At 36.8% G+C, this 27,270-nt stretch overlaps 1 protein-coding gene across 28 annotated transcripts in view; it reads left to right on the top strand.

Annotated features, from left to right (window-relative positions):
* auts2a (activator of transcription and developmental regulator AUTS2 a) overlaps positions 1–27,270 on the top strand; it is a 760,542-nt gene that overhangs the window by 682,759 nt on the left and 50,513 nt on the right. The window lies entirely within an intron of this gene.

Here is a 27,270-nt window from a genome sequence, read left to right as displayed (position 1 = left end):
GAGGCTAAAAAAATTTGTCTGTTTCTTAACATCTTGAAAGGAGACATTTACATGAGAAGAACACAATGAAAAAAATGAAGTGATGTTTTGCACAGTTTGTTCAAATTGTTAAATAATTTAGAAGCGTAATAAAATATCTGCACATTTTCCATACTGGTCTTTTTGTTTGCATAACCCTTTGAATTTTGCTCATTATACATTTATTAACATTTTTAAAATACTTCAATTCTAGATTTACAGATGTTATTTTTGACACATATGTAATGTATATGTATACAGAGAGTCAGGACCTCGGTTTTACATCTCATCCGAAAGATGGATCTCACTGACAGTATAGTGTACCCTTCACTATGCTGGGGCATTAGGACTCACATAGACCACAGGTTGAGCACCCCCTGCTGGCCTCACTAACACCACTTCCATGAGCAACCTAGTTTTCCCATGTGGTCTCCCATCCAGGTACTGACCAGGCTTAGCCCTGCCTGCCTGGCTTATAGATTTGTATGGCACATAAAGACTAAATCAATGATTTCAGCTGAATATGTCAGAGCGAACACACTGGACAAGGGTCAGTAGAAAGCATTCAGGTCTCATCCAGCTCCTAAAGTGTTGGTAAAGCAGGCTGACACCTCTTTTTATAATGCAGTCGGTATATTCTCCAGAGAACAGCTCTCTCTGATCCATCGCTCCCCAACATCCCCGCAACACTTAATTAACTGTTAGCAGAGTTTGCACATGGCGGAGGGGAAGATGTCACAGATCATCAAGTCTCTAGGTGCAGTTACAGCAATTAAGGGCCTTATCGCACCTTCTCCCGCTTTCTCTCTCGCTTTATCTCTCTGCACTCATTTGGTTCACTTCCAGCTCGTTTTAAGAGCCCAACATGCTAATCAAATCATTTCTGCTAAGCAATTCCACATCGTTATTTAAAGTCTTAATAATGCACGACTCTACACCTTGAAACACGCACACACATAAACTCTTAACACCTCACACACGCTTCTTCAGATAACAGGATACACAGCTGTTTTGTTCTTTCGCATGTTGTCACCAAACAGTCGTTTATTAGAAGAAAAGACTTGCTCTTTTTTTCTCTGTTTCTATTTAGATCCCTATTAAATTGGTCAGTGAGTGTATATTGTATTTGTTTGTAGGTATTCAGTTTAAATTTACTGGGTGTATAAGCTAGGTTTGTGTAAAACGTTTTTTTTTTTTTTTTTTCATTTCTAACTATTGATTATTGATTTAAACTATTGATTATTATTTCTTCTGAAGTTCTGAACAACATACAATAAAAATAAAAGTTAACAATTCAGTTAAAATAAATGTAAAAAAAAAATTACACCTTGAATATGATACATGTATCCTTGTCCTTTTTTTATTAATGTTTATTTAGTATGTAACACGATTTAGAAACTACGTTTTATGATTGTTGATGTTATGCAATGTATTTTCTTACTATCATTAGTAGTATTTATTAACAAGAATAGTCAGGTCGATCACAGGAGCAAACAAATGCATATAGGAGAATCCAAAGAATGGTCAGTAAACAGGCGAACGGTCAGGACAGGCAGCGAAAACAACGGAAACAGTAAAACAAGGCGTAAGGTCAAGCATGGCAAGGCAAAGGAAACGCATCGTAATACTCACTAAAACAGATAAACAATACTTAGCAAAGATGTTTGTGTGTGTGCTGTCTTTATAGTCCAGGTAATGAATGATGAGCTTCAGCTGTGTGTGTGTGTAATCATAGAAGAACTGGAACTGGTGTGAGTGCATGGTGCAAGACAGGATTTACGGTTCTTTTGATGGCAGATTTGAAGTTCTCCAGCCATCTGTATGGACTAGATTGCTGGTGATTGTGACATTTGGACCTTTTTTGGTTTAAATCTTTTTTGGTAATAATTTGAAGCTGCAAAGCTTTATTTAATAGATAGATCTGTCAATCACCAGCTCGATCAGAAGCGAGAGTTAGTAGTGTAACTACTGTGCATAGTTTTTTACTAAAGCCCATATGGCAATTTAAAAGCATATCTAAACAAAAAGTACCCATGTAAGTGGGTATTTACAGTGTAAAGTGTAATTTTATCTTAATCAAATAGGTAAATGCCATTCATTAGCTCTTTACTGTCAAACCCTATTAGAAATGTTACAAAATAAATCAGTAACGCTTTAGTTTAAGTACCAATTCTCACTATTAGATATTTATTAAAGCCTATTGTTAAGATATTAGCTGTTTATTTGTACATGTTTACTAATAGTATACTACTATTTTACTACCTAATAACTATTAATATGCAGCAATTTAGGAGTTTATTGAGGCATAGTTAACAGTTTGTTTGTTGCAAAAACCTTCAAATACAGTTTAAACAAATTGTCTTGATCACTAAGACAATGATTCCCAAAGTGGGGGTCACGGGAGAATGAGGGGGGGGGGGGGGGGGGGTCGTATTTTATCTATATTATATGTTTACCCAATGTCCCTACTGTATGTTTATTACTACCTCTGAGGATAGTTTAGTTCGCAAGCATCCGGAATTGTTATTTTGGGGGCTACAAAGTTTGAGAACCACCGCACTACAGCACTAGTAGTGCAGAAAATATTTGCAAAAATTACATAACAATGATTGATTGGCATTAAAACTTTGTTATCATTTGGCCCTAGCACTACAGTATATGGAAAAGGTAACATTTAAAGTGTTTTTCTGACATGGGCTTGAGCCCTCCTTTTTTTCTGGTTGATGTAAATGAAAAAGCAGTTGCTCTGAAGTCACAGCGTTTGCACATGTTTCATTCATTGAGTGTTTCTCCAGCCCCCCCAGCTCTTTTTATCCTCTGTTGGTGGAGCTCAGCAGTGGTGCTTAATGCACTTGGCCCTGAAGTGAGCTGAAGTGAAGTGTGCATGATGGTCCTCGAGTGTTGCCTGTTGAATACACACCCTCTTGACTACAGGAACACACATATCTCTCTCTCTCTCTCTCTTTCTCTCTCTCTCTCTCTCTCTTTCTCTCTCTCTCATGGGCACAATGCTTTATTTAATTTTCCTTATGCTGTTCTATAACATCTAAAACAGACCACACTGTGCTTACAATTAGTAGAAAAATTACCAGTTTTACTTATGTCTTGCTTCTAGAAACTGTTGAGGTTTTGAAAGCACATTATTTGAAGTTTGTGTTTAAGCTTCTTTTTATTTATATATTAACTAATGGTGTGCAAAATGTATAGCCTATGATTTTATTGTAATATAATATTGCAACCTGAAATTAGAAAGTATGTCACTTACTTTACAATAAGCAAGCACAACTATATTCGAAGAGTCTAATGGTCTGTTTCCACTAAGTGGTACGGTACAGGTTGGTACGCTTTTATGCCCGTTTCTGCTGTCAAAAGGTATGAAAAAGCAAACCGTACCACTTTTTGGAAACCCTTTGCAAGTACCTAGTACGGCAAAAGGGTACCAAAAGGCGGAGCTAGAAACACAGCTGAGCGCTATTGGTTTATAAAGATACGTCACTAGCGCTTGCACAAGCCAGAAGAATGAAAACAAAGAAACCATCATTCTTAAATACGCAGCCGAGACATTACACCGTAAAAATATATAAATATAATAACAAGCCATGGTCGACCAGAGCTCAAACAAAACTTGTCATCTTGATGAATTGCCAAAAAGCCAAGAAGAACAGAATCTGCGTGTCCTGTTGTTGTTTTAAGAAGCCATCTAAAAGCGTGAGTGGTTTCACTTTCTCCAGAGAGCTCGCTGCACATCTATATTTGAAAAAAGGAACTTTTTGGGCTAATGATAATGTGCGTGTGATTTTTGAAGTGCTTCTGACATCTGATCCTTTCAGAAACGGACAAACGCAAGAGTGAAGCAAGAAAAACATAGCAGAGCCGGAAAAAACAAAAGAGCAAGTGATTGTTTCAGCAACCTAAAACATTATTAAAAACAGTTTTTTTTTCTGTAGACTAGCTTTGAGGGCTAATAATTTTGACCTTAAATGGCTTTTTAAAAATTAAAAATGGCTTTTATTCTAGCCGAAATAAAGCAAAAAAGACAAGATAAGAAAAAATACTATCAGACATACATTTTATATATATATATATATATATATATATATATATATATATATATATATATATATATATATATTTTTTTTTTTTTTTTTTCAAAGGGGCCAAACTAAAAGAATAAGAACTTTGTTTAGAAGAAAAATGTAATTGGAAACACTGAAAAATGTCCTTGCTCTGTTAAACTTATTGAAAATCAGTTTAATAATCAAATAATGATTTTTAATTTCACACGAGGCCATTAGGACAGTGATATGTTCATGGCTAAAGAATAAAGATTATACTGTAATTGTTTAGTTACTTAGATGGTGTGTTGGACTGTCTCTCTCTTGCTCTCTCTCTGGCCTGGAGCTTGATGTTTAGCAGTGACGAGGCTGCAGGTTGACCTCTGACCGCTGGCCTGTGCTGGTGTCTCTGGTGTGTTCCTCTCTGTCAGGTGTTAAATGAGAGCTCTACATCTGCTGGCCCTGACAGTGTGACCTGCGTCGATCCTCCCGGCAGTCAGAGGAGCAGTGGAGGAGGAAGAGAGATCAGGCACAACAAAACCCAGCAGTGAAGAAGATATGTCTTACATTTTCAAAAAAACTAAAATATTCACAACTGCACCAATCTTTACAGCTATAGGCTAGGGTGCCAGTGATTAATCGATGATTGATTAATTGTTGATAATCCAATAAATTGATACACCTTATCAATGATCAGTTAAGCATGGACCTCAATAGAGGATTAAATTAAAATTTTGTCATTAATATCTAACTCTTGTGCCAATCCAAACCCCCGGGGCCTTCATTCATCTTTGCAACAAAAATTAAGATATTTTAGATGAAACATAACAGATCTCTCGTCCAGAAAAGTCCAGAAAATGAATTAAGAACATTGTAAAAACATCTAACGTGACTTCAGTGGTTCAACTGTGATCATAAAATATGAAGCTCCAAGAACACCATTGTGCACTAAAAAACTGTAAAAAATACTTTGTTCACCAATAATAATGGTTCATATTAATGTTGATGTTAAAAAAAAATGCTTCATGTTTTTTTTTTTTGTGGAAACAATGATACATTTTGCTTTTCAGGATTCTTTGATGAATCAAGACTAGATTGTTTTTATATGACATCATTGATGACGTGTAAAATTAAGATGGAAGTCAGGAATATTATAATGGTATATCATGGCTTCCACAAAACTTTTACTCCATCTTTTACTTTTTTCTTTATATATTCTCTTCATTATAAAAAACTTGTGCAAAAAAATATAATCAGTCTCACCTAGGTGGACAAATTAGAAGAAATCCCTGGTGGATAATTACTCAAAGTGTTGAAGCAGTGAATGAATAGACGGATGGATGGATAGATAGATGGATTGATTGTTTCAGCTCTATCAATCATTGGCCTGGTCGCACAGTCACCTTCACATCTCCCCGAACTCCTCAACCAGACGCTCGGCAGAAATAATAAGACCGTGGAGAGAGGCGAGAGCAGCGGAAGGAGGGAACACATTTCTTTCTGGTTCTCTCCCCGTGGGTGCAGTGATTGATGTGCTGTGTTAGTAGGGTATTTCCCCCATGTCTCTCTTTCCCTCTCTTGCTCTTGTTCTCCCCGATGAAGGTCTCATCAGACGGCTCTTCTAAGGCAAGTGGACAGGTTTCATTTTGCCTCCATTACTGAAGCCACAGGAGAATCATTCTGCTTCAAAGGCCTCTGATTGTGTAATCAGCCATTTGCTGGAATGCTTTGAGTAATCAGGGGCCAATTGTATGCTGGGAAGGATTGAGTGCCTGTGTGTGTGTGTTGGTCGGTCGGTCTGTCTGTCTGTGTGTCCACGTCTTGGCCTGTTTCATGAAGGGTCAGTTGGATGTCTGCCAGTTTTTGAAGATTTACAGCTGAGTATCTCAAGGCTGAAACGTAACATCTGACCTCTCACTTAAATGGCTACATAACAGCTGATAGACTGAAGAACAGGTCTATGGTCATGACATTTCTTGTTAATTGCGGACAACTTCTTAGAGATCCTTGTGTCATCAGGTGGTTGGTTTAAAATGTCTTCATTTCTTTAAATCACTGTTCATGTTAATGTCCCATTATTGCCATTATATGGAGCTAACTTGATAGCAAAGGCTCGTCAGCAGAATTACACCTCACTTTGTCTTCTTAACCTGCTCCCTAAAAACTTATTTAAGACAATCCAGCCCTCCATCACTCTTCTTTTCATTCTCTCAAGCCCACCTTTCCTCCCTCTATTTCCTAGCTTCCCATAAACAATCCTATAACCCTCTCTTCGCTCCTAGGTTGAATAAGGGGGTCCAAACACTCTATCAAAATATTACAGAGACGGTACTCCCACTCTGAGTCTCTGGGCATCATCGTAGGACGCCCGATAAACCTACCTACCTGTTCACCATTTATCCTCCTACTTCCCTTACACTTTTCCTTTTACCATCCCTTTCATCCCTACATCCATACAATAATGTCTATTTCAAAATTTGGCATTGTCCATGCTGTTGAAAGTTCAAAAATGTGTGCAGATGTACAGTGGTCCCTCATTATTTGCAGGAGTTGCTTTCTAAAAATAACTCGAATGATAGGCGAAATCTGCAAAGTAGTCTTCTTTATTTTTTACAATTATTATAGATGTTTTAAGGCTGTAAAACCCCCCTCATTACACACTTTCTACACTTTTCTCAGACAGGCATTATCATTTCCATACTTTTCTCTCCTGTTTCAACACACTCAAAGTTCAAACCTTCATAGAAAAAAAATATTATAAGTATTATAGAATGAAACCAAAGATCAAAACCATTTAATCTTCATTTATTTATTCCATAATGGCACCCTGCGGCCGTGTAAGTTCTACCTTCCTTTAGCATGCCCAGAAGTTCAACTTTTTGTGCGATTACAATAGGATCTTCCTCTGCCCCAGGTTCCTTTGACTGTGCAGAAAGTGTGTAAAGTGTCCATCATTACCACCCTTCATTTAAGCTGCTGAATGAGTGCATCATCTGGGTATTTATTCATTCATTCCGTTTCTTGTCGGCTTAGTCCCTTTATATATCCGGGGCCGCCACAGCGGAATGAACCTCCAACTTATCCATTTATACGCAGCCGCAACCCATCTCTGGGAAACATCCCCACACACATTCACACACACACTCATACACTACGGACAATTTAGCCTACCCAATTCACCTGTACCACGTCTTTGGACTGTGGGGGAAACCGGAGCACCCGGAGGAAACACACGCGAATGCAGGGAGAACATGCAAACTCCACACAGAAACGCCAACTGAGCCGAGGTTTGAACCAGCGACCTTCTTGCTGTGAGGCGACAGCACTACCTACTGCGCCACTGCCTCGCCCCTTCTGGGTATTTAAAGTGTGCTTATTATTTTTCAGTGTGAACGCACTACTTACACTATTTATTCTACAAAATGGCATAGAATAGTGCATAAGTATGCGATTTGGGACGCAGCTATTCTGAAGAATGCTATTAGCCAAACCAAATCATCTGATTCAAATGTTAGCACTCAATTGAATGGGCATTATCAGTGGTTATCAGCTAATAGATATTGGCCAGTAGGGGCCTTCTGCACGAGTGTAGGCTTGGGAGGCTGTTATCATCCATCCACATGGTTAATCAGCTATACTAACAGAGAAGACTCCATATTCAGATCTGTTTTTACATTACTGTGACGATTGGGTTTAGGGTTGGGGTAAAGGTAGATGTTAATAAAATACAATTAATGGCAAATTTAACACAATTATTCATTCATTTTCTTTTCGGCTTAGTCCCTATATTAATCTGGGGTCGCCACAGCGGAATGAACCGCCAACTAATTCAGCATATGTTTTACGCAGCGGATGCTCTTCCAACTGCAACCCATCTCTGAGAAACATCCATACACACTTAATTACAAACATACGCTCGCGACAATTTAGTCTACCCAATTCGCCTGTACCGCATGTCTTTGGACTGTGGGGGAAACCGGAGCACCAGGAGGAAACCCATGAAAACTCCACACAGAACTACCAACTGACCCAGCCGAGGCTCGAACCAGTGACCTTCTTGCTGTGAGGCGACAGCACTACCTACTGCACCAATGCATTGCCCAGAAATGTAATAAATTATAAAAATAGTTACTTTCAGCTGCAGCCGTATGTGATCTATAGCTGATTAACCATGTGGATGGATGATAACAACCTTCTGAGCCTACCAGTGGCTCATATCTAACAGCTGATAACCACTGATAATGCTCATTCAGATGAGTGATAACATTTGAATAAGCTCATCAAATTTGGGTCTCATTATGGACTTCCATATAAAAATGTCTGATTTTAAAGATATTTTGAAGAATGTTGGTAAGCAAACACTTCTGGGTCCATTGACTTCCATTATTGACCTTATTCTTCAATGCTGAAGTGCACTTATTTTTGTAATTGTTTTAGAACTTCCGATTCAGTAGCCTATGGGAAAAATAACGATGCATAATAAATGGAAGAAAATGGCCTAAGTACTTGCTCTACAAACAAATGTGTGCATGAATATACAGACAAAGCAGAATAATATTATGATAAAATATCAGTATCCAACATTAAGCAGCATAGCGAGGTGTTTTCATTCATTCATTCATTTTCTTTTTGGCTTAGTCACTTTATTAATTCGCGGTCGCCACAGCGGAATGAACCGCCAACTTATCTAGCACATGTTTTATGCAGCAGATCCAGCTGCAATGCATCTCTGGGAAAAACAAGCTGTTTTTAACATCTAAAAGTCAATGAAAGTGAATGAGACCGGAAGGCTCAAGCCAAAAAGATTCAAATGGCTGCGCCCGCTGGTACACGGAGGATGAGGTTAATATGGGGGGGAAAAATCTAATCTTGGAGATATTTTGAAGGATGTCGCTATCCAAACAGTTTTAGGACACATAGACTTTTATCAAAAAAAAAACAATATAGGTTTGAAACAACATGACAGTGAATAAATCTTTTGGCTAAATAAATGTTTTACTCCTTTAAGGCTTTTGAGTATTTAAAAGCAAAACACCAATCCAATCCCATCCCATGACTTTCATTAGCCAATAAGATCATCCACAATAACACCGCCAGCTTTTTCATTAGCAACCTATACAAGTCAGATATGATTTGTCATTTGTAGGAGATGCTCCAGAGTCGTTCTCATGTAGTAAACAATGTTATTTCCCAAACCGCTCGCACCTGCTGCACTCATGTTTAGTTTATGTGCAAATATAATCCAGCGAAGGCAGATTCCCAGCGTCCTGAGACACTTGTTCAGCATTTGTTCTATCAGCTTCAGAGGCAGCGATCGGGTAATTACTCTCTGCGGTGGGAGAGTTTGTTTTGAGTGTTTTGTGAGTGAAGACGTATCGACACGATGGGGAGAAATCGATGTTTCGGAGCTGCGGGTGAGACGGCATGTTCAATTTATGTGTGAGCTTTCTGTATCCCAGTGTTTCAGCGTTCCACCGGCAGGCCTTGTGGATGAATTAGTAATGCTAAAAGAAACCGTGTTATCTTTTAAATGCAGTTCACGCCGCTCAGCCTGGTTAATATAGTTAGCTGCTCAATTTTTTATGGCTGTGCCAAGTGTAACCTTCGATTTAACAAGAGCTGTTAATCCTGGGGGCTCTAAATAGTCTTTTTGATGCGTCGGAACACAATGTTTGGCACGTAACTTCTGAAAAATGCATCAGGAAAGGAGCGCGGGGAATCAGACACGGCCAGCTGAACAAAGCAACACCATGGAGAAGTGTGGAAAAAAAAAATGACAATGTTGTTTTGACACCACAGTTCCCACCGCAGGGCCCGTGAGGATACACAGCACTGCTGCTGGGGAAGAACAGACAGACTCTGTATGTGTGTGTGTGTAAGACTGAAGAGAAAGTATGTGTGTGTTATAGTGTGTATATTATTTTTGTTTGGAAATTGAGACAGATTGAAGATCAGATAAGCTGGTCTCACTGTAAAAATTACTGGGTTTTACACTATTCCTTAATGTTGTCTCAACACAAATCGATTTAGTTAATTTAATTGTTTTTACAAATTTAGGTTGATTGAACATAAAACAGTTATCAAAAAAAGTCAAGAATTGTGTTGATTCAACTCATTATAAATAAATAGTTTGAACAAGCATCAAATTGTGATGGTTGTAATGCATTCAATTTTTTTATTTTTTTTTATTTCATATTTGTTTTGATCTGAATAATCATTATTTTATAAAAGTAATAATAATAATTCATTTTGTAAATGGTGCCTTTCTGGACACTCAAGGTGGTCTAACAACAAGCATCAACAAAGAGACCGAAACAAATTATTAAGACAATTAATAAAAAATAAAACAATGCAAGACACAATACGTGAAATACATGACAGGAGCTGAAGTACAAAAAATCAAAGTATAAAGTAGCATGGTAAACCATAGTCACACAAAAGCCTGCTTAAAAAGATGGGTTTTAAGACGAGATTTAAAAGAGTGAAGATTACTCTCTTAGAGGATCTACTAAACGTTTTTATTCAGTATGGAATCCAATAATCTCATACTTTGAAAAAGGCCTAACACTTCCCCTGAAATTAAAACTAATAGAGGTCTGTGCTTATAAGGATAACGCAATCACACTAAATGAGCAAACATTACTGTTAAATACTTCCTCATTGTATTATTAAAACTTTGTGACTGTGTAAATATTTTATTTAATTTAGCATAAATTAATTAATTAATTAATTTTGTTACTATTATTTCTATTTCTTTTTTATATTTTTTACATTTTTTATTATATGTTTATTTATTTATTTATTTATTTATTTTTCTTTTGGAAGGGGAGGGAGGTTGTTCATGGGGGAAAATGTAACAAAAAAATAAAAAGTCTTGTCAAACCCTTGTATGTAATAATTTATCTTGTTTTTCTTTCAAAATATATAGACATAAAAAAAGGTGTGAAGACTATCACTGCTTCTTAGGTCCGGGGGCAAAGTCATTATTTAATTTTTTTAAATATCAGTTTGTGAATCAATTTTTTGTTTGGTAAACTAAATAATAATTAGAGATTTTCAAACAAAAAGTAATTTTAGATGAAAACTATAAAAGCGCTAAAACATTTTTTTTTTGTTGTTGGTGTTTGTTCATGTTAATCAGCAAAAATCAGTCCCAAAAGTGTGTTAGATGGGAAAGGCAAAACATCTTTACAAAAGTTTTTCGGCACCAATATAACTCCTTTAATAATTTTTACAAGCCGTATTTTCTGTGCAATCATTTGTTTCATTCCCTTCCTAAAAATTATGCAGTTTTTAGACATTTTTCCATGTTAAAACAGATGTAAATGCAGTAGTCCAATTCTTGAACAGTTGACTCTTTTGTGCATCTAAAAAAACATATATCCTTTGCTATTTCCATATTTGTTTAAGTGTTGATAATTTGCTTTAGGAAACACTACTGATCACGTTGAGTGTTGAGTTATCTGGATGTCGCAGCCCTCTGAGACCTCCCAATGCGTGAATGTTGCCTGTTTTTTTAATATCCTCAGGCCTTGTGATTTGTGGTGCCATTTGGTTGTAACTCTCAGTAGAGATCGCTCTCAACACCTGGAAAACTAGGCTTTATTCTGGCACAGATTATGTTTGCTTTATGATCCGCCATCTGGCTTCTGATGGCTGTATGTGTTGTTAGAAGGCTTTGTAGTGGTTGCAGTCAAACATTGGATTTTTTAACTTATAATTCTCTGTTCATGTGTTCATGTTTTCTTGAAGCTCTGTGATGCTGCTTTATCAGTGTGTTGACATTCTGTATGTGTGCTAGTCCGGGTTTACAGTGGTCCTTACAGATTATCCTTCTCTGTGCTGTAAGACGATGTGTGTGTAGATGATGTGCTCATACTGTAGGTAAATCCTCTTACAGTCTGTTTTTGTGTTTTCTCAGTCGTGTGTTGTTAAACAGAGGTCAGATTAATCCAGACTGACACAACTGCTGATGACTGAGTTACACAAACACACATTATCCCATTTGAGTTGCAGTTTCACCTGGGGCAGATTTAGTGATTTTAGGGCCCTGAGCAATTCCAGCCATGGAAAAAGTTCTAAAATGCACCCTTTGTACTTAAATTATTATTATTATTATTATTATTATTATTATTATTATTATTATTATTATTATTATTATTATTATTATTATTATTATTATTTTGTGATGCATTTTGCAAATCACCGTGTAGAACTTTTGAAATGATTTGTTTTCTTAAGGTGAATTCTCAAGTAAAAATAATTAATAAATAATTTTGTTTTTAAAATGAAATATTTACTGATTTGACTGCTAAACAGGTTCATTACTGAAGGTGGGGGACCCTCACCATAAAAATATGATAGAAAACAATGTTATATATAATTTATAGGTATCATTTATGCTTCTACAGTAGGTATTTATTTGTGGGCCCTCACAAATGGGCCCTTAGATTCCATAAATCTCACCATATATGGAAAAATTATTATTTTCTATTAATAGATAACAAATTAGTTTTCATTCTTACAGTGTTATTTTAACATTTTAGTCATTTAGTTTTATACATTTTCACTTTCCGTCAGTCAAAAAATGACAACACAATATAAATAGAAGAAGCTATGAAGAAGAACTATGCACATTTGCAGTACATACACTCAAAAAGTCTTTTGCTGCTTGTTTAAACGGTCCCACTTTATATTAAGTGTCCTTAACTACTATGTACTTACATATAAAAAATAAATACAATGTACTTACTGTGTTTATAATGTATTTGAGAACACTTGTGGTGCTTTTGAGTTGGGATAGAGGTTGGGTTATGGACAGGTTTGGTGGCATGGGTAGGTTTAAGGGTGGGTTAAGGTGTAAGGGATGGTAAACAGTGTATTTACAAATGTAATTACAAAAGTTAATTACAGATGTTATTACATTCATGTATTGAATCAAGCATAAGTACACAATAAATACATGTATTTACACAATAAGTACATTGTAACAAACTATCAATTCTTGTGTAAGTACATATTAGTTAAGGCCACTTAATATAAAGTGGGACCGTTTAAACTACTTAATTAAAATGAGTTGAAACAACACAATTCTTAGAGTTTTTTGGGGGGACAACTTAATTGTTATATGTTCAATCCACTTAAATTTGTTAAAAGATTCAGTTAACATGGAGGAACTGACTACGTTTACATGGACATCACATCAGTAACCGAATTATTTGCCTTAATCTGAATAAGACAATAATATGATGGTGTTTATATGAGTAACTTTTTGAATGTTGCTTTTATGATCCTGTTTTACATGTTATAGCACATAAGTCAATTAACGTCACAGTGCCACCACGCTATCCTCATTTCCTCTGGAGTGTCATGTAATTTCGGGTGATTTATTTTCAATTTGTTGACTTTAACTGCAGTTTGGCACTTTCACTTTAATTCAGGAACATTTCATGTAAGCCCACCATGACAAACAAGATATTGAATGCGAGTATGAACTGCTGGAAGAGTGTTGTTTTAATGGAATTTAATACCACACGACGGAAGGGAGAAAAAAACTCCACAATTGCAGTATGTGTGTCTGGGTTTTTTTTACTGACTCAGTAGGTGCAGAGAATAGTGTCAAAAATCTGTGTGTGTATGGAATATCCTATCACAAAATGCAGCGAAAAGACTGGAATAGATTGATTGCGGTGTTTACATGTCTGTACTGCACTTTAATAATGTCAATAAAATCTTAATTCGATGTCATAATTCGATTTCTGTTTTGTACGATTATGGCCTTAATCAGATTCACTTAATCAAAAAAAAAAACGCTGTTTACGCTGTAGACTCTTAATCAGATTATTGATTAGTGGTATTAAAATCACTGTGAGGAAGCCAGCATTCTTTACAGTGTAAGTAAAACTAAAAATATACTTTCACTTTTTGGCTGTGAAGATGTTGGCAGGGCATGTAATCATCTGAACTAATGGTCCAAACAGGCCAGTAAAAGATAAAAATGTGTACAGCCAAGCCGTGTGTTACCCACACAAAGCCAGCTTTCACACACATTTACACACTGATCAACCTGACAGGAAACTCACCTACTTCACACATTCCTTCATACACACACACGTAAAGATTACACACACACATCATGCACATATATTAACACTCTCCTCATGTCATCATCACACACACACACACACACACACATACTGTACACACCCTTCGCACCCATTCAAACCTTTGCAGATCTATATAAAACAAATCAACACCCTTAGATTCACTCCTATGTGTTCTGCTGCTGCTGCACGTACTTATTGTGCATATATACTTGTACAACTATCTTTGTGTGTATAGAATTTGCCATTCTGTATATGCTGCGTTGTAATGTAAAGTAAATCCACACTTTGCTGAAGCAATTTCTTGTAAACACCTGAGCAGCAACACTACAACATACTTTACCATTGTTGTGTTTGTTCACACTTGCCCTAAATCTACACTTTCACTAAACATGTACCATACATGCATGTGTCATCGTTTAGACTTGTTTTCTGGGTTGTTTTTATTTTGTAACCCATTTTCAATCCCAAAAATGCAGTTGTTGTGCATACCCTTCAACCCTAACGTGCACCTCTAAAGGAATGTACACTTCACGAGAAGCAGAGTGCAAGATCTGTAATTGGTTGGCCTGGTGTTGGGGATGAGTGTGGGTGTGGCCAAGAGCCATGGGAGCGGAGGAATGCCAGTAGCAGGAGTATTAAATGTAAGTCTCGAGTCTGGTGAAGGAGCTACACACTGTAAACCCTGCTGTTGTCATTACTAAAGATATTCGGTTAATATAACTAGACATTACTTAAAATACCAAGTTTTGGCATCAAAACGTAAACAGGTGTGTTTAACTTACTTATCATGCAGCAAAAAACGTTTAATTATTATTCTCAGTTCTCTGAACTGAACATTTCAATTTCTTTAAATGATTCACCATGTCTCTGTTTAAAATTATTGGTTGCACCTAAAATTCTGCTTTGACTACTGCGCTAATTGGTCGATACATGTTATATGACACAAGGTGGTCATTTTGCTTGTGATGCTGAATTTTGCTGAAGGACAGAGGCACTGCCTGAACCCATCTGACCAAAGAGAAAAGTTTAATTAGTAGGTAGATATTTGAATGCTTATGTAAATTTTTATTAATTGATATACACGCAGGGGTGACGCAGTGGCGTAGTGGGTATCGCTGTCGCCTCATAGCAACAAGGTCACTGGTTTGAGTACCAGCTGGGTTAGTTGGCATTTCTATGTGGAGTTTGCATGCTCTCCCCATGTTGGCATAGGTTTCCTCCAGGTGCTCCAGTTTCCCTCACAAGTCCAAAGACATGCGCTGTAGGTGAATTGGGTAAGCTAAATTGCCTGTAGTGTATGTGGGTATGTCCTGGTCCTCCAGGTTTGGGGTTGAGCGTTGGGATAACAACATACCTCGTAAAAATTTGATTTTACGAAACACCAAGATGTTGCAGCTAAATATCAACTTCAATATAAATGGCCTTGGTAGTAAGTAAAGAAAAAAAAAGCTAAAAAATTTGGAAGTTTAGTCTATTTGCCATTTTAAGTTATCTGTCCTATAACATTTAATGTATCTGTAATTAAACATTTAAGTTTATTCAATGAAGAGACCACATTGGGTCAACTCAATTGAGTTGTCGATTTCCCATTACTCAAACAAACTTAGGGAATCACTTTCCTCAAATAATTTGAGTAATCTCAACTTATTAGGGTTTACAGTCCAGATGGATACTTTTGTTTTTGTTTATTTTTAATGATTGATCTTGTTATAAAGTCTGTTTACTCTGTGACCATATTAGCAACTACCCCGGGCAGTTCATTTAAGACTAAAGCCCTTTCTAAATAAATGGGGAAATCCTGAAATCTCATAAACAGCCTACTGAACTCACAATTAAACTACAAAATCAGAAGTAACCTGTTCTATTACTGTTATTGGATAAGCTCTAGTTGCATTTTAAACATGTTTTAAATGCTGTTAAAACAAGCTAATCTGTAGACACCCATCCCCACAGAAGCGCATGGCTATAAAGACTGACGGTTTGGTATTTTTAGAAGTAGGACTTATCATAGACCAGTGACGAGCACGTTCCTGAAAGACCACCAGCTCTGCACATTTTCCATGTCTCCTTAACCAAACACACCCGATTCAAATCATCAGCTCATTAGCAGAGAATGAAAAACCTGTAAAGCGAGTGACAGACAATTGAGACATCCAAAACATGCAGTGATGGTGGTCCTACAGGAACATGGTTGAGAAACACTGCCCTACTGACCCTACTAAGTATTGCACTTTTCCCTATTCATTGTAATGCCAGCTAATTGTCTTTGTATGTCTATAGTCTTTGGTTTGGGTCAAATCTACTTTTACAGTAGCACTGCAAGCATTTCTGGCGTAAACTCAAAACATTGGAAAAGAAATTCGACACAGTGGAGCATAGAAACACCACTGCCTACTAGTGTTTCGGAAGTATCATTGCCAGAGCAGCACAGACAGAACACAGAACTATAAATGCTTACAACACAGTCAGCAATATATGCACCATGGCATATGACGATCACTCAACCAAAAATATAAGGCAGGCTTCAAGTTTAAAGTAAGGGTTAGGGTTAAACACTAGAGGTTAGGATAGGTTAAGATTCGGTAAGTGACAAGAGATTACACTGTGTTGATGAATGTCCTCACATAGATAGCTGTGCAAGTGTGTGTGTGTGTATATACTGTATGTGTGTGTGGTGTTGACTGGAATAACTGCACCGTACTGTGAATGTGAGCTTCTCTCCTCTCGGGGCAGAGGCCCAACAAAGTGCACATTTAGCTGGTTGTCAGGATGTAAGTGTGTCGAGAATGAGAGGAATTCCTCCGCCGACTCGACGCGGGTTCAGCACAGACCCTCTCAAAGGCATCTCTATTACAGGCAGACAGGCGGCCCTTATAACACAACACACACAGATATGCATTGCAACCACCTGGAAATCTCTATAAATCAGCATGGTCAAGCCACAGCGGAGATTGAGCGTAAACATGCAAACACACACTGAATAAGCTCCTTTAGGTGAGATTTAACATGATATAGGGGCTTTATTACTTTTGAACACAACTTTATAACACAGTTCTGGCTCTAAAATCTGATCGGATTTAAAGCCACATTTAAAGCCAATGTTATTAGAGGTTGACCAGATAGTTTTTATTGGGGCTTTTTAATGGATAAAACCCATTAAAAGGGTAAGTAAAGACTACTAAAATGTAACAATTGCATAGAATACAATTTGAATGTACATAAACATTCATGTACTGTATATATTTGAGAAAATGTATACATCTTTAAAATACTGTATTAAAAATCGATTACAATAAAAGAAATGTATGTATATAAGAGAGAGATAAGAGGCGATGCAGGAATTTTACTGTACCATGGTAAAGGGTACATAAAAACCTAATAAAAAAAAAGGGTAAAACTTTGGATTTCTCTATTGGATTTAAGTCAGGTGATTGGCTGGGCCATCCTACAGCTAGGTTTTCTTTTTTTTTTTCTTTTTTTTCTTTTTCTAATATTCATTTACAATGACGAAGGGCAGGGGGTAGCTGAAAATCTACTGAGAGATTTCAGCTGCTGTCTGGGCTTTCACTGCCTTTCTACACCTTCCTTTCTTCATGTGTTCAATACTTTTTCCTTGAGTCATTTCATTTTATTACACGTGACCTAATTTGTAAACTAATGATTTTTTCTTTCATATATGTATTTCTCTGGTTGTTATCAACATCTGATGAAATTTTCAAGTGAACAGCACCTTTAGAAATGTTTTCTGAGAAAAATGGTGATCTATTGTACATTACTTCCCCCACTGTGTATATGTATAAACAATTTTTTTTATTTAGTTTTTATTTACCCTTTACCATGGTACAGTAAAATCACTGCATTGCCTCTTATGCCATATTGTTTCTAAAGTTCCATTACTTTTTATTCTGTACAACTTGTACAGAAAATTGCCACATTTAGCATCCCGAGCCTTAACTAACTCACAAAAAGGAATCTCAAACTTTTGTTATTTTACCAGAGAGACTAAATTTCCCAACAGATAGCGACATACCGCGTCACATTGTCAGTCTCTGCTTGTGCAGGCAGCTCGACACACTCGAGATAAGACTGCGATTAGCGCTCTTCCTGATAACGACGCGTGTTAATCAGCGCAGACATCTCGTATCTGTTGTGTGTTTGCGGGCTCTGATACACCTCTCTTATCAGTAATTGTTTTAATTGCCGTGTGCAGTTAATGAGATGCTGTCACAGATTGCGTGCAAGGGCTGTGATTTGCCTCCACCGGCCCACTTTGAATCGGAGATAATGAAAGGCCATGGTTGCCACAAACATGGCGGCAGAGATGGGCATGAAATATTTAAATCCACACAGCTTCAAAGTAGACCCTCGTTTACCATCTTCATCTGTCAAGCAAAGGGTTAAGAGCACTTTCTGGATGACTCCAATCCTTTATTCAATCTCACCCAAGTTATATTTTGAATTTTTTTTAATTAGTTTTTATTTCAGTACTATTTTACATTGACTGTAAATTTTAGTTTAATTTGAGTTCTCTTTGTGAATTGTGTTGTTAGTTTTATTGGTTGTGCACCTGAAAATTAAAAAAAAAAAGCTCTTCCAGCTATAAAATTACATTTCTGTCTAAACTAAATGCTAACACATTACAAAATCTTTGACATTTATTGCTAAACATATCTCTGTGTTTATGGCCCCTCTTTAGTTTTTATTTTGTGAACATGTTTCTATTTAGTTTTTACATTTTTTATTTTAATTTTAATCTTCATTTATTTTCCTAAACATTGCAGGTCCGATTTTCTGCTGAGAGATTAATAAGGCCACATTTTTTTAAATTTTTTTTTTATTTTTGCAGTAAGAGGTGTCTTTTTAAATGGTTTTGTTTGTTGAGCATATACTCTGATGTTTATGCTTCTGGATGCCTTGCATTCTACCGAATGCTGCATCACACATTTTTGAAGGAGCTGTGTGCCTGAAGTTAAAAAAGTCAACTCTATGCTGAAAAAGCTCCTGACGTCACAGGCTGCAGTACCAGGGGCCCTATTATACACCCGACACAATAAGGCGCAAGACCTGTTTGCCCTGACATATTGCTATTTTCAGACCAACGCAACTTTAATTTTCCTGTTTTCCACCATGTTGTTTAAATAGCAAATCCATTTGCACCACTTTGTGGACTCATGGGTGTTTCGGTCTAGAAAAGAGGTTTGTTAAGGCGCATTGTTGCCGCGTTGCTATTTTGAGGAACTAAAATAGACTGCACAATAGACCAGCTAAATGCAGGTTTAAAGTCCAGCACAGAGCGCGTTTGTTGTGCGCCTTGCTTACACATTGCTTAAATCACACAGGATGTACAGCAATACAGAAATATATTTACAAATGAAAAAGAATTAAAGGAATAAAACATTACAAAAAATATAATTTTCTACATAAATATAAAAACCACAGCCTTCATGCTTTCTTCATCTTGGTTTTTTTAGTTTATTTATGACTATTTGCTTTTGTAAAATGTTATTATTAGTAGTAGTAGTATTTATTATATGCATATTTATATTTGATTTATTAAAAACAAACTTAGATTTGTCCACCTGTCAGGTTTTGGACCATAGCATGTGTATTTGGATATAACTCAGTTTTTTGAGCACACTTCGTTATTACTGTTCATTTATTTGTTTTTGCACTTACAAAGTCGCCACGTAAATAACAAATGCACCATGGTGAGATGCAACTGACTATTAAATGGAATGGGAGAAGATTCTCTGATACACCTATAACTCACAAAATACACCCATAACTCATTAAGAGAATAAGCTCAACCCTGTTAGACCATGCACCGCTGCACAGTGTATTTTTGCATCCTTAAAACCGCAAAAGTGGATTTGGACACGCCCTTAATGTTTTTGCGCCCTGTGCTTTGGACTTTGTGCCTCGATTGCACCTAGACCTTGGTCAGACATTGTAATTCTGAAAACTATTATTTAGGTTTGCTTATTATTACTTTATTTTTCAGTTTAGATTTTATTTGGCCATTAGTATAAACTAACAGCTAAAACAATTTTTGTTTTACATATACTGCTAAATGTGTCTCCTTCTATATGCACCCTTCTGTTTTTATTTATTTTGTGAACAGTTCTTTTTTGTTTTTATATGTTTAGTTTTAATTTTTATCTACAGATTTTTCCCTCAATAGCTGCAGGTCTGCCAAGTGCTTACTAATTCTGAAAACGATTATTTGTTTGCTAATTATTACATTGTTTTTCGTAACTATTTCAGTTAACTTTTTGACCAATAGTTTTATTCTTTCATTTATGAAAAATAACCTTGGTCTCGCCTATCATTTCTTTTGTTACTTCTACTCTATTCTTCTGTTACCTGCAGGGAAATCGAAGCTCTCCATCTTTCTTTCCCTGAAGATTTCTGACACGTTAAAGCTTTCTGTCACACAGGGGAGGCAAACCTCCTCCTCCTTCATTCTCCTCTCCATCTCTCCGTCTCTCTGCCCCCCAGCAGGGTGGCAGCCAGAGAGAGAACAAGGACCTTATTTAGGTCGGCTCTCCCTGTGAAACGCAATTAGAAACCCCTCCAGGGCCGATGGGGGCGTGGGGTGAGATGCAGTTAGAGAGACGGAGAGGAGAGAGAGACCTCCCTTGCTGCCTGTCAGCCTGCTGGCGTTTGAAGTCTTCAGGCCATCTCTGATCCCCAGAGAGCCGGTCATCAGACGCCCACTTTGTAGCAGTTCAGCCCAATGAAGGCTTGAGCGAGCAGGCTGAGGCGGGAAGTAGGAGGGGTCAATCCACCGGGGCTGACAGAGAGGTCTTGACAGAGCGTTTGAGAGGCGCCGCTGCCTGCATGCGTTTGTGCTGCCATCCAGAGCACTCTGGGCCCCGGCGATCTGTGGCAGGTCAGACAGATTTTGATGGCACGTTTCCCGGTTATTTCCTGCCGTGATTCACCTTACAGTCGCAGCGGGACGTTTCTCTGTCTTACTCGCCCTCCCTCTGTGTCTGTCTATCGCTCATAACCCCTTTATTCTGCTTTCTCTTTTTATTTCTCCATCCCTTACTCTATACGTCCCTCGCTCTATATGTATATATGCAAAAAGGGGTGTAACATGGGCGGACCGTATCTTAACGATAAACAAAAGCAATCTTGGTAGGTGTTCTTATATACTGTCAATCAAAAGTTTGTAGTCAGTTAGGATTAAAATGTACTTGCGGAAAAATATACTTACCAAGATTGCATTTATTTGATCCAAATATGTAGCAAAAACAATATTGGAAAAAATATTAACAATAAAATCTTTTTTTTTTAATTTTAATATAAAGTCAAATGTAGTTTGTTCCATTTAAAGCAAGCTAAATTGTCATTTTTATATAGTAATTTGGTACTAAAGAAAGATATTTTATCAGGGTTGACAACAGTAATTATTGTAACATCATTAGAAAAATGACATTTTTAGGATTGTTTTGGTGAATAAAATCAAATACAATTTCTCTATGTTGAATAATAGTATTTATTTAGTAAATGAATAAACATTAACAGATTTTAACACTAGTAAACATTGGTTAACTACACAAACTATCAATTAAACAAACTCATTTAATGGACATTAAAGGTGCAGTAGGTGATCTGTCTAAATGCTAACCGTTAGCATAATATCTTTCAAATACAATCCCTCCCCTGCTGTCCAAAGCCATGACTTTTGAAATCATGAACGTGCACATTAAAGATGACAGAGACCAACTAGATCATGTCATTCGCCAGTTAGAAAAACTTTATAGTAGTTTGTAATACTACAGTTTCGAATGAAAAAGTGTATTATATCTAGCACATTTTCACTTCTGTAGTTAGAAAGCAAAACTTGTCATAATGTGCAATATTTCATGCAAGCAAGGATCCCTGATCTCACTCTCTCACACACTCTCATAAAGCAACTACTGTATGCTTAGCGGTTGGCCGGCGGGGTGCAGAAATTACACTTATTACTAAGTCATACTTACATGCTATTTCAGACAGAAGAGTCAAAGTAGAATGGTAAACAGGAGAGTGCATCACAGGTTATCATTGTTGACAAAAATGAACCAATGTGAATGTAAATCCAACTTCACCTCAGTAAAGCAGGCTAGGCGGAATAGCGATATTTACGTATGTTTTGTTGTTAAACTAAATAAAAATCTACATTTTTGATGCTGTAAAAGGGCCTTATGAAATTGAAAATAGTCACATCAATCTTTCGCCAGATGATATCAGTGGCTGAACAACACTTCTGTGTATATAACCCAGCTGTGCAACAAAATCTACATCTGCTTTGCTTGACTAAAATACTTTTAAAACATAACATTACCTGTCTAAGAGACTTTCAACCAGCCCAACAAAAATATTTTCTGAAAACAATCGCCTACTGCACCTTAAATAATATTATTTAGTGGAAATTTCTATTGTGTATTGTTATTATTTTGTTTTCGTAGATTCAATTGCAATGGTCTGATTTTATTAATGCAAGCCTGACTTTTAAAAATCCTCAAATTATGTTAAAAATACAAGAACAAACATCCATTCAGATCCTCTGATGAACACAAAAACAAACAAACTTTTGCCTTTAGCGTAAAATCATAGTTTGCTTGCTGAAAAATGCCAGCTCACCCAAATAACATTGCAGAAATCTCTGTCCTTTTTTCCTAGCCTGTTTGAGCCTTCATTATGCAAGGGTTTTAATAAGAGATCTTCATAAACCCTGAACCAAAATGCTCATAAACTAGATCAGTGCAGTTGTTTCTTTTTTTTTTTTACCTCTGAGCAGTTGCACCTTTATTATACTGAGGAAGAATTAGATTTAGATGGACTTAATCTTTTTTACATTGCACACATTATGACATAATGTTCTCATAAGGCACTTGTGTGTGTTTCCATATGCGTTATTACTTCTAAGCTATATCTAACTAAATAATATCCATATGGCACAGGTTTATTTGAATGAATAAGTCCTGGATGTGTTTAAGCACTATTATTTTCTTTGCGTTTATGCATGCGTTGGTTTTTCTGCTGATTTTTATGGCTCTTTTGTGTGACTGACTGCTCTGAAATGACTCTTGGCGCGGTGACCTGTGCTCTCAGTCATGCCTGTAATTTAGACCAAAAAGACCCTTTCCTTTTCTCTCCTTTTCTTCCCGCTGGAAATATGTCGAGTGAACGACAGACGAAAACTTATTAAGGGCGTAACCAGAGCATTTGAGACAGGAGGGATAAACCAATTTTCCTGTCCAGTTTGTTTTAAAAGAGCGAGAGAGCAGCTAGACCTGCACTGGGGCTTATCAGCCAACTGGCTCGACTGGCCCGTGTCATTACGGGCTTCCAGATGGAGATAATGTTGAACATTGTACTGCGCATACCATTTGCCTGCTCTAAACTGCCTTTTGACTGAGGGAGATAGGATCTAGATAAACTGATAATACTTCAGTTACACACTCACTCTGTCTTTTTTTTCCGACGGGTAAGCTGAGTGCCTGTGTTTCCTGGACCTGTGTGAAACGATACATGATGTGAGGTTCATATCACAAAGCACGGAAGCCGAAGATAATTTAGTCCTGCTTTTAAAATTCCTAATGTCTCGGTAGATCTGATGGTTGTCTAGCATGGTCATTTGTTATCTAACTTTCTTTGTCTAATTGTCAGTATATGTAAGGAAATACTGATACAAGGCTATTGAGTTATTAGAAAAATAATGCTCAACAGTAGTGATGACGCAGGCACAATGTGAAGAGGAGTGTGCGTTGTTTTTTTAATAATTCAACGGACTGGAGTGAATTATTGCACTTATGTTCAGATGTTGTGTTCTATGACATTTGTCCACTCCAATTTGTAATACTAGTTTCTTACACATCTCACCCAAAGGCTTTAGTTTTGCTTATGTTCTTCCACACCTATGTTTGCTTCATTTGGTCTGGACCAAGGACAACAAATGATACAATATAGCATTTTGCACTGTGTATGCCTTTTGAGATCTCAAATTTCTCTCACGAGCGCCATTCACGCCTGCTGTTTTTACGTAAATCCATCAGAGGCCGCTGTCGACTGACTGATTTACTTACCGACCTACAGTATCCCCCTACCCTCCTTCTCCCCTAAACCTAACCAATACTATTTTAAAAAGCACAGATTGACCCGCCCACCCACTTCCCTAAACCCAACCGCAGTGTTCTGAAAAGCAATCCATAAAAAGAAAAGCCCCTTGATTTTTACCATGTTTTCAGATTTCACCACATTCTCACCATGTTATTTTATTTGTTTATTTTTTGGCTTCTTTTTTTGTCGTACCTGCTCTTTGGCTACATAATTAACGATCTCCAGAAATGTATATAGGGCTACGTTTTTACAATGAGCCTATTTTTTTTTTTTATTGCTTTTATCCAAACCAGTGATTACCAATTTCCCAAATGATTCCCAATTTATATTTTTTCCTACCTATATATATATATATATATATATATATATATATATATATATATATATATATATATATATATATATATATATATATATAATTTTTTTTTGTCTGCAACATTTGTTTTTTCTGGTTCACATTTTTTATTGTTTTATTGTTTTATTTATAACTGGTGATAAGAGCTAGCCGTGTTATATTTTTTCATTTCTTTAAAAAAGTATTGTGACAGATGTTTCGATCTGGTGACCAAGAGAAATTTAAAACAAATGACAATTTTGTATTGTTTCTTTTTTGGGATAACACACTTTCCCACACCACCATTACAGAACTGGTCAATGATAAGTTGTTGGCCATATGGGTTATTAAACATATTTTCTTAGTTTAAAAAAAAAAAAAAAAAGATTTAAGTTGTTCAGAAATGTTTCGATTTTGTCCAAAAAATGTGCAATACTTTTTGCAGTTGGGCTTGTTTAAGTTCAGATAATGTTCTAGAAAATGAACTGTGCACTTCTTTTGTTCACTTTCACATTTTGGTTCGATTGCTGTATATAAACTTAACCAGGAGACCATACAAATGTGAAAACAACTGTAGTGTGATTCAACCGATCTAAATGTAGCAGATGTGAAAGCATCCTAAAACCACTTGGGGGAATTTCTATTCATTTTTGAGCTTGCGCTTCCTTGGAATCTATCATTGTTACCGTGCATTCACACAGGGCTTCAGCATCAATGCTTGAACGAGGGCATGTCTGAAGTTGAGGCTGATGCGATCATCATAGCAGCGCCAGCCAATAAAATTAGTGTGCAATCGTCTACTTTATGAGCTGTGATGTTTGAAAAAAAGTGATCTAATTAGTTCAACTTCTGAAGCAGTGCCAACGGATCCACAATTCAGTTCGGCAACGTTTGACGTCACCTTTTCAAAGTGAATGGGAAGCCTTGACACTGATGCCCTGTGTGAATGGGGCAGAAGAACCACCTCTGACAAACCCTTGCTGCAGCTCTGAGACAAGTTTTATTTATTATAAAAATTAAGCTGCACTGCAGGGTAATTACTCTACCATTATTATTAAATTTTGCATAATTCATCTAAAATGTAAAGCTAATTGGTTGGTTTTTGTCACATGATCTGCAGTGCTCGCAGCATTCTGAAAATTTGAGATGCACCACATGGTCGAGCATGCCACAAGTTTAATTTAGAAATAACGAACTTGATCAAGCGATATGTGAATGATGTCAAGACCTGCCTGGAACTACTTTAGCTGTGTTTCCCTGAAAATAAATGCACACCTTAGAATGTTCATCAGCCAATCAGAATCATGCATTCAACAGCTCGACAGTATAATTAGAAATTAATGAATGTGTTGAAAGTTTACGTGCAAACGCAGTGTTTGAATTTGTATTGCACATCACGTTTGTGCGTGTTACTACAGGCTGGGTTTGTGCACATCTTCCCCCTACTGTTGTGTGCCGTGTGAATGACAGATTAATATATGTATGGTCGGGAATCTGAGGGAGGAAGAGAGAGCGGCTGTCAGCGTGCTGTGTTTGGGGAGGAGGGAGATTAGAGGAGCTGTCATAGGCTGCGTTGAGCGGTCTCAAGCAGATAAGTCTCAGCAGTGAAAAGTGTTGTACCGCTGCCTGAAAACAGGGAGCGAGAGATGGAAGATTATCTGGAGTTTCGCGTTTACAGTTTTGTGTGCATGCGGCTCAAGGTTCACGTTTTGTTGACTGACGTTGTTCACTTTTTCAGACATGCTTAATAATGCAGGGAATATGTCTAGAAGTAAATCAATTGTATTTATTTATTTATTTGTTTGTTTGTTTTGTGCTCCTTTTTTACTTATTACTTACACGTTGAAATGACAAGGAAAAGCTGGGGAAATAAAATCCCAAAATATTGCAAGCCAGACTCTAAGTTGCATCCAGTGTTGGGAAGTGATGGATTACAATATTGAGTTACTCCCTAGTTTCTTTTTATGGAAAAGTAATATGTTACGTTACTTTTGAGTTACTTTTTCATACCTGCCCGAGCCTTGATCTCTTTCAGACATTACAGGGTATTTTTAATTTTTTTTTTTAAATAGAGGAGCTCTGCATTTAACAACACACCATGTAACCTTTACCTTCATTTACCTTAAAAATGAATGCAATTTTTTATGACAACGTTAAAACAAATATAAAAACAAAAACCAAATGACTAAGACTCGAGGGCAAAAAAACCTGATTGGGACATCCCTAATTATTATATAACTCGCATTACTTGTAATGCGTTACCCCAACACTGGTTGCATCTCCCACATACATACCAAAATTTTGGTGAACTTAAAATGTCACATAATTTTCTTTATTTCTTTTTTATTTAGCAAAAAAAAAAAACAACAACGTACGCTCTGTAATTTATGATAATCCTTTACGGCTGTTGCTTGTCAAACCATACCAACATCATGTCAAATGGCGGGATTTCAGTTGTCACTAATGCTGTGCAACAGCCAAGACTTGTTAAAAATGGGCACGCGCGCAGAGTTTGACATCAATACCAGTTGCTGATCCACATTCATATGCAAGAAAAACAATCTCTGGGTTTGCATGATGTGTGAATTTGAAGTTGATTTATTGTTGTTGTACTAATTATGTAACCAGCTTCTGTTCTCCTCCC

Source organism: Danio rerio, chromosome 10 (assembly GCF_052040795.2).
Source record: "Danio rerio strain M-AB ecotype USA chromosome 10, GRCz13ab, whole genome shotgun sequence".
In the NCBI taxonomy this organism is placed as follows: domain Eukaryota; kingdom Metazoa; phylum Chordata; class Actinopteri; order Cypriniformes; family Danionidae; genus Danio; species Danio rerio.
The sequence above is the reverse complement of the archived record's forward strand: the minus strand, read 5'-3'. Positions and strand labels throughout refer to the sequence as shown.